This window comes from Psammomys obesus, unplaced genomic scaffold, assembly GCF_907164565.1.
Source record: "Psammomys obesus unplaced genomic scaffold, mPsaObe1.curated_primary_1811, whole genome shotgun sequence".
NCBI lineage: Eukaryota > Metazoa > Chordata > Mammalia > Rodentia > Muridae > Psammomys > Psammomys obesus.
In genome coordinates this window covers 17647254-17655515 of record NW_026596051.1, presented here as the reverse complement: position 1 = coordinate 17655515, position 8262 = coordinate 17647254, and the positions used below count along the sequence as shown (strand labels likewise).

Here is an 8262-nt window from a genome sequence, read left to right as displayed (position 1 = left end):
TAATAATTTGAGTTCCATCCCTCAGAACCTTCATAAAGGTGGAAGGAAAAAAATCAACTCTATGAAATTGTCCCGACTTTCACACGTTTCACATAATACAGACACACATATCATATGCACAATAAAGTAAAATAAATAAAAGCCAGTGAGATGGCTCAGAGAGTAAAACCTCTTGCTTGACAAGCCTGATGACCTGAGTTCAATCCTTGGAACTCTTTCACAAAAGATAAAAGAGATATAAAGTGAAAGACAGATAAAGGGAACACAGGAACTGCTGATAACCTTTTCTTTCCTTCCTTCCTTCCTTCCTTCTTTTTTTTCCAAGACAGGGTTTCTTGTGCTGGGCGTGGTGAAACATGTCTTTAATTCCAGCACTCAAGAAGCAGAGGTAGGCAGATCACTCAATGAAAGGAGAAAAACATTTTTTTTAAGATTTATGTATTTGTTATGTATACAATGTTCTGTCTGTATGTAGATCTGCACACCAGAAGAGGGCACCAGATCTCATTATAGATGGTTGTGAGCCACCATGAGGTTGCTGGGAATTGAACTCATGATCTCTATAAGAGCAGCCAGTCTCTTAACCTCTGAGACACCTCTACAGCCCCAAAAACGGATTCTTTCAAGTTGTTCTCTGGCTTCTACTTGTTCAAATATGCTTGCACACACAGCCAACCAACCAATAAACATAATTTTAGAAGTACATGACTTAGAGGAGTATGGTGGTGCACACCTGTTATCCCAGCACTTAGGGAGACAGAAGCAGTCATATCGATGTGAGTTCGATGCCTACAAAGCAAGTCCAGGACAGCCAAGGCTACAGAGAAACCCTGTCTTGAAAAAAAAAAAAAAAAAAAAAGCAGGGTTTCTCTCTATGTAGCCCTGGCTGCCCTGGAACTCACTCTGTAGACCAGGCTAACCTCAAACTCACAGAGATCCACCTGCCTCTGCGTACCTAAATGCTGGGATTACAGGCATGCATCACCACCTGCCCAGCTAACCCTTTCATAAATTTAATTTTCACAATTATTTTTTTAATCCAAGTTTTCTTTATTTGCATATTCTCTCACCACCACCACCCTCTCTCTCATTGTTTTTCCTTTTTAAGTTTTACTACATTGCTCACGCTGGCCTCAAGCTTTCAAACTCAAGCAATCCTGCTTCTGGCTCAAATATAGCTGGAATTACAGGGGTACCCATTTTGTAAATCTAAAATTACTCAAAATAACAAGTGTAGTAAAAACTGGGCATGTGGACTGGAGAGATGGCTCAGCACTTAAGAGCACTGGCTGCTCTTCCAGAGGACTCATGTTCAATTCCCAGCACTACATGGCAGCTCACAACTACCTGCACCTCCTGTTCTATGGGATCCAACACTGTCACACGGACATAGATTGAGGCAAAACACCAATTCACATAAAATATAGTAAAAAGAATTACACACACACACATGCCCTGGAGGTGGGGCTCAGCTGGCCTAGTGCTTGTTCTGCATTCTGGGTTCAGTACTTAGCACTAGGTAAAATCAGAGTGGTGGTGCTTGGTTTGTAATCTCAGCACTGGAGATAGAAACAGGAGGATCAAAGTTCAAGGTCATCCTCAACTATGTAGCAAGTCTCAGAAAAATAAAGGGTACTTAGCAGCCTGTGTGAACTAAAGGCCGTCTTTGGCTATGTAATTGTAAAGAAAAGAAAAAAAAAAAAAAAAGAAGAGAGATTATTTTAAAAAATAAATAAATTGGGGGTGGGGTGGAGAAATGCTTCAGCAGTTTCCTCTCAGAGGACCCAAGCTTGATTCCCAGTGCCCACTCAGGGCAGCTCACAACTGCAACTCCAGCTCAAGATCTAGCCTGAAGCTCAATACATAGACTAAGCTGGCCTCAAACTCACTGCCTCTGCCTTCAAGAGCCAGGATTAAAGGCATGTGCCATCAAAAAATAAGAATAAAAACAAATCTGAGGCTGGAAAAATGACTCAGTAGTTAAAAGCACTTGTTACCTGGGTTCAGTTCCCAGTACCTATGCAGTGGTTACCAGCCAGCCATCAGTAACTTCAGTTCTGGGTACATGGGACACATACAATGAAGGCAAAATGCTCATACAAATAAAATAAAATATTTATTTTAAAAAATTAAAAATAGGTCTAGGGAAATGGCCCATTGAGTAAAAGCACTTGCTGTTCAATAGAACCTGAGTTCAATTCACAGCACACATGTAAAAAACTGGGAATGGCTGAGTGTGCCTGTAACCCCAGCACTGCGACCACAGGTAGATTCCGGAAACTCACTAGCCAATCAGGTTCAGTGAGACCCTGTCTCAACAAATAAAGATGGACTGTGCCAGCAAACTGATTCAGTGCGTAATGGTGCTTGCAGAACACCATTTCCAGATTCCTTAGGGGAAGGAAAACTGTCTTCCTACTGCCACACAGGCTGTAGCATATGCATGCCCACAGATAGAATAAACAATTTTATAAATACTTGAAAAAATAAGGTAGAAAATATTACTCTATGTCTTTCACTGGTGCTTACATATGTGTGTATGTACACAAATCTTAGAACTAGGTATGCTGGCACACACGTGATTCCAGTACTTGGGAGGCAGAAGGATGGGAGGTTCACAGTCAGCTTGGGCTACATAAAGAAATCCTCTCTCAGAAACCCAAATAAATGCCAAAACAAACCAAGCCAAACAGTAAATAATTTGTCAAGATATTCAAGAAAAAAATGTTTTTAATTGATATAACAATCTAAGTATACATGATGATAAAAAAATTTTAATAAAAGAAAAAGCAAAAGTCAATACCACAAACCACTAGAATTAATCCAAGTTAGTAATTTTCATTTTAAAAAGTAATTTTAGCTTTGTTGGTCTTCTTGTGGGGCTCCTGTCCCCTCCGTGTCCTTTTAGCTCATCCTTCTTCCATAAGACTCCCTGCACTCTGCCCAAAGTTTGGCTGTGAGTCTCAGCATCTGTTTCGATCCCCTGTTGGGTGGAGCCTTTCAAAGACCCAATATAGTAGGCTCCCATCCTGTTCCCTCTCTTTCACAGCTTCTGGTATCTATCCTTTTGCCACTCTGAGATTTAAGCATCCTTCCTAGGGTCCCTTCCTTGTTGTTCAGCTTTGTTAGGTCTGTAGATTTTAGTATGGTTATCCTATATAATATGGCTAATATCTGCTTATAAGTGAGTATATACTATGTATATCTTTCTGCTTCTGGTTATGGGGGCCCTGCAGAGACTGATGCACCAACCAAGGACTACGCATGGAGATGACCTAGACCTCCTGCTCAGATGTAGCCAATATTGATAGCTCAGTCTCCATGTGGGTTCCCAAGTAAGGGGAGCAGGGGCTGCGCCTCTGTCATGAACTCATTGCCTGCTCTTTGATCACTTCCCCCTGGTGATGCAGCCTTGTCAGGCCACATAGGAAGAGGATACAGGCAGTCCCGACAAGACTTGATAAGCTAGGGTCAGATGGCCAGGGAGAAGTCCCCTTTTCAGTGGACAATGGGGAAAGGGATGGGGGAAAAAGGAGGGAGGGTGGGACCAGGAGGAGTTGAGGGAGAGGGCTACAGCCCAGATAAACTGTAAAAAATAAAAATAAATAAAATAGGTTTTTTAAAAGTAATTTTAGGATGCCAGGTGCATTGGTGCACACCTGTAATCCTAACACTCGGGGAATCAGAGGCAGAGGCAAAGGCAGGCAGACCTCTGTTGGAGACTATCCTGGTGTACAAAGCAGAGTCCAGAACAGCCAAGTCTACACTGTCTCAACAAAACCAAAATCAAAACCAAACCAAAACAAAATAAACAAAAACAACTAATTTTAGGGCTGCGGAGATAGCTCATTGGTTATGAGCACTAATTACTCTTGCAGAAGATCTGGGTTCAATTCCCAGCACCCACCATGGCTCACAACCACCTGTACCTCAAGTTCTGACTTCCATGGGCACATAGTATGCACACATGCATGCAGGCGAAGCATTTATACACATATAATAAAGCTTTAAAAATATTTTTAAAAATAAAGTAATTTTAGCCAGGCAGTGGTGGTGCACACCTTTAATCCCAGCACTCATGAGGCAGAAGCAAGCAAATCTCTGTAAATTTATGGCCAGCCTGATCTAAAGAGTGAGTTCCTGGACAGCTAGAGCTACACAGAGAAATCCTGTCTCAAAATTTAAAAAAAATAAGGAAGGAGGGAGAAATGGAAACAAACAAACAAAGGTTGGTTTCTATAGTTTAAAAAAAATTTTCATTGTAAGCAGATAAAGTTATGTTGCTCAATTTTTGTTTTTTCTTTCTTTCAAGACGAGGTTTCTCTGTGTAGCCTCTACTGTCCTGGACTCACTTTATAGACCAGGCTGGCCTCAAACTCACAGAGATCCAACTGCCTCTGTCTCCCTGAATGCTGGGATTACAGGTGTGCACCACCACAACCGGCTTCCTAAAATTACTTTTTAAAATTAAAATTACTACTTTGTTACTCAATTTTTAAAATCATATTGGCTAAAACCTAAAATAAAGGCCTTTGTATCTTCATGCTTTGAAATTGCCTCATAGAGCCTACAGGGCCAAAAATTCAATATGGATACGGGTAGACAGCTCAATGGTAACGGTGTTTGTGCCAAACCTAATGATCTGAACTCATCTCTAGAGCTCACTCAACAGATTGAGAAAACAGATTCTTTCAAGTTGTTCTCTGGCCTCTACTTGCTCACATATGCTTGCACACACAGCCAACCAACCAATAAACATAATTTTAGAAGTACATGATTTAGCTGGGCGTGGTGGTTCATGCCTGTAATCCCAGCACTCAGGGAGACAGAGGCAGTCAGATCACTATGAGTTCGAGACCAGCCTGGTCTACAAATCGATTCCAGGACAGCCAAGGCTACAAAGATAAACCCTGGGGGGGGGGGGGGGGGGAAAAAAAAAAAAAAAAAAAAAAGAAGAAAAAAAAAAAAAAAAAAAGAAAAAGAGGGGGGGGGGGGGGGGGGGAGAAGAAAAGAAAAAGAAGTACATGATTTAAATAACAAGAGTCAATTTACAAATAAATAAGTAAATGTTCTTAAGTGAATATGAACTAACACAAGTCGAAATACATTAAAGACAAAGTATATACACTGTAAGAAGTCAACAGAGGTTAAGGAAAATGGCACAGTGAAAGCATTTCCTGTGCATACATGAGGACCCGGTTTAGATCCGGGGGGGGGGGGGTCGGGATGGACGTGTAATTCCAGCCATGGATTGTGGAGACAGTGATCTCCAGAGCAAGCTAGCAACAGGTATATCTCAGAATGATGGGTTTGATGGAGACCCTGCCTCAGTGAATACAATAGGATAGCTATGGAGGATGATTCCCAGTACCAGCCAATCTTGAGCCTCCACAGAGTTAAACACATGCAAAATTGTGCATAAATATATGCACACTCACAAAACTCTCATACATGAAACATGAAACAAAAAAATCAACAAAGATAACATTCTAGTCAGACTTCATTATTCTCTCAGCAGGTGAAGGAACTAGCACACAAAAATAGCAACAAGAATAAAGAACTGAGCTGAGCCTAAACCAACTGAATCTAGCTTGTGTTCAGAAAATACCCCAGCCAATAAAATAACTTTTAGTACACATATTAACATTCACAAAGATAAATTCAAAGAACTTCAGATTTATGAAGGATAAAAGTTTTTTACAAAACCGCAGTAGTCTCTGACCACACGGGAATTACTGTAATTCACTTACAGAGCTATAATGCTAGCAACTCAGGAGGCTTGGCAAAACCAGCCCACCTGGACTACATAGCAAGACCCTGTTTAAAAAGAGAGGAGGGGAGAGGTTGAGGGCTAGATAAATGGCTCAGCAGTAAAGAGCATATACCAGGCATAGTGGTGCATACCTTAATACTAGCACTGGGAAAGCAAGGCACAGAGATTTTTCTGAGTTTGAGGCCAGCCTGATTTAATAAATAATAAAACCCTGTCATAAACAAACAAACAAGCAAGCAAACAATAAGCACACACTACACTACTCTTGCTAAGGATTCGAGTTCGGTTCCTAGCACTCTCAACAGTCTAGTGGATTTATAATCCCAGCACTTGAAAGGCTGAGGCAGGAGGACCACTATGAGTCTGATAACAACCTGTGCTACATAATGCATTCCAGACCAGCCAAGTGGTCTGGAATAGTGAAACTCTATGAAAGAGAGACATTCAGACAGACAGACAGAGAGAAAAAAGAGAAATAAAAGTAGGCAAGGCATGATGGTACCCCAGCACTCAGAATGAGACAGGATTAGGAGTTCAAAAGTCTTCTTCAGTTACACTGTGAATTTGTGACCATCCTCAGCTACTTGAAACCACTCTTAAAAACCATTAATAGGCTGGCTCAGTGGGTAAAAGCAGTTGCCCTATAAGCAGGATTCTGAGTATCACAGGAGAAGAATCCACAGTAGAAGGAGAGAACTCCTTCTAGAAAGCTGTTCTCTGACTTCCTCCAGTGCCCTGTGGAACATGTGTGGCCACTATCACTATCACAACCTACAAATGTACATATGCACACACAATATTTTTTTCTGCTTTTGTGTTTTTATTGGGGTTTATCATGGGTAGGCGTTGTCACCTTAGGGTATGCCCCTCCCACCAAGCATGTCATTTTAATCCTCTTAGGATGCTTTCTGAGACCTTTTCTTTTTCTCTGTGCTGCTCTTTGTGGAGCTGGCTACAGCATGAGGCTCCTTCTTACAAGAAAGCTTCCTTTTCTTCTTAGGGATGGCTGGGCTTGCTGTCTCTTCTGGCTCTCTGGACATTTCCTTCTTAGGTGAGATTTCTTCCTCTTAAGACTTGCACTGCTAGTAGCCATTTCCTCAGGATCACTGACTAACTCCTCCTTGGGAACTTTTTCTTGGTTTTAGGCAGAGACAGGTGGATCTTTCATTCCATTTTCCTGTACGGTTTTAGCTTTTTCTTCTTCTTAGGTTTTTCATGTATCTCTGCCAGTTGAGGACTCCTGGAAGGCAGCAGAGAATAAAGCACACTTGCCCATGGAATGGACCATGTTCTACAACCAGCATTCTGGACTCTTGGCCAAATTCTCTCAGCACCCATCTGAGAGCACTTTTCTGGAGCACTACTGTTTTCTGAGGATGCCAGGGCCACCACAGCCAGTGGCTTTTTTCTTTTTTTTTAAATGTACGAGTGCTCTATTTGCATGTACACCTACATGCCAAAAGAGGGCATCAAATTCCAGTATAGACGGTTGTGAGCCACCATGTGGTTGCTAGGAACTGTACTCAGGACCTCTGGAACAGCAAACTGGGATCTTATTCGCTAAGCTATCTCTCTGCCCCCCACCCCCACCCCCTGTGCTTCTTTTCCTTCTTCAAGTGTTTCTTCTCCTGTTTTTCCAGCTTCCTGGTTATTTTAGCAGCCGATTCCTCTGCCTGAACCATGGCTTCCTTCATGACATCCAGGTTCTTCCATGGAATCTCCCCAGTCTCATAGAAAGACAGCTGCTCCTCAACTTGATCTCAGAGTTTCTCCCCAAATATAATTGTAGTGACCTCAGAGAAGCAATCAATTCCTGAGGCAATACTGCACTTGTTTGCTAGGTATAAGAAGATACAGCCTTTGTTCTTTGAAGCTTCTTGGCCAATAAAGACGGAATGAAAAATAGAGTCCACATTTTGGTATGTTACCCTTGTCTTCAGGGCTCTGGAAACATGGTCCCTTTTTGCTGGGCCCTGACTGGCCATCACCTCAATAATTTTTTAAACTAAAAAGTGGGGAGAGGAGCTGGAAGCTAGGCATTTGTGTCGAACACCTTTAACCCTAGCGATGGAGAGGCAGAGGTGGGTGGATCTAAGTTCAAGGCCAGTGTAGTTTACAAAGTGAATCCAGGACAGCCAAAGCTTCAATGGAGAAACCCTGTCTCAAAAAACAAACACACAAACAAACAAACTGTAGAGAAGGGCTGTAGAGAAGGCTGTGTGATTAAGAGCACTGGCTGCTCTTGCAGAGGACCTGGGTTCCATATCCAGCACCCACATGGTGGCTCACAGCCAACCTTCCAGTTCCAGAAGGTCTGACACCCTCTTCTTTCTTTCCTCTTTGGTCACCAGGCACAAACATGGTACATAAACAGACATATATTCAGGGACATAAAATACATTTTAGTAAAAGAAAGGAAAGGAAAGGAAAGGAAAGGAAAGGAAAGGAAAGGAAAGGAAAGGAAAGGAAAGGAAAGGAAAGGAAAGGAA

The 8262-nt window shown here is 42.0% G+C and overlaps 1 pseudogene; it reads right to left on the bottom strand.

Annotated features, from left to right (window-relative positions):
- Positions 1-6669: 6669 nt before the first annotated feature.
- LOC129688984 (nucleolar protein 56-like) lies at positions 6670-7758 on the bottom strand (annotated as a pseudogene).
- Positions 7759-8262: the final 504 nt, after the last annotated feature.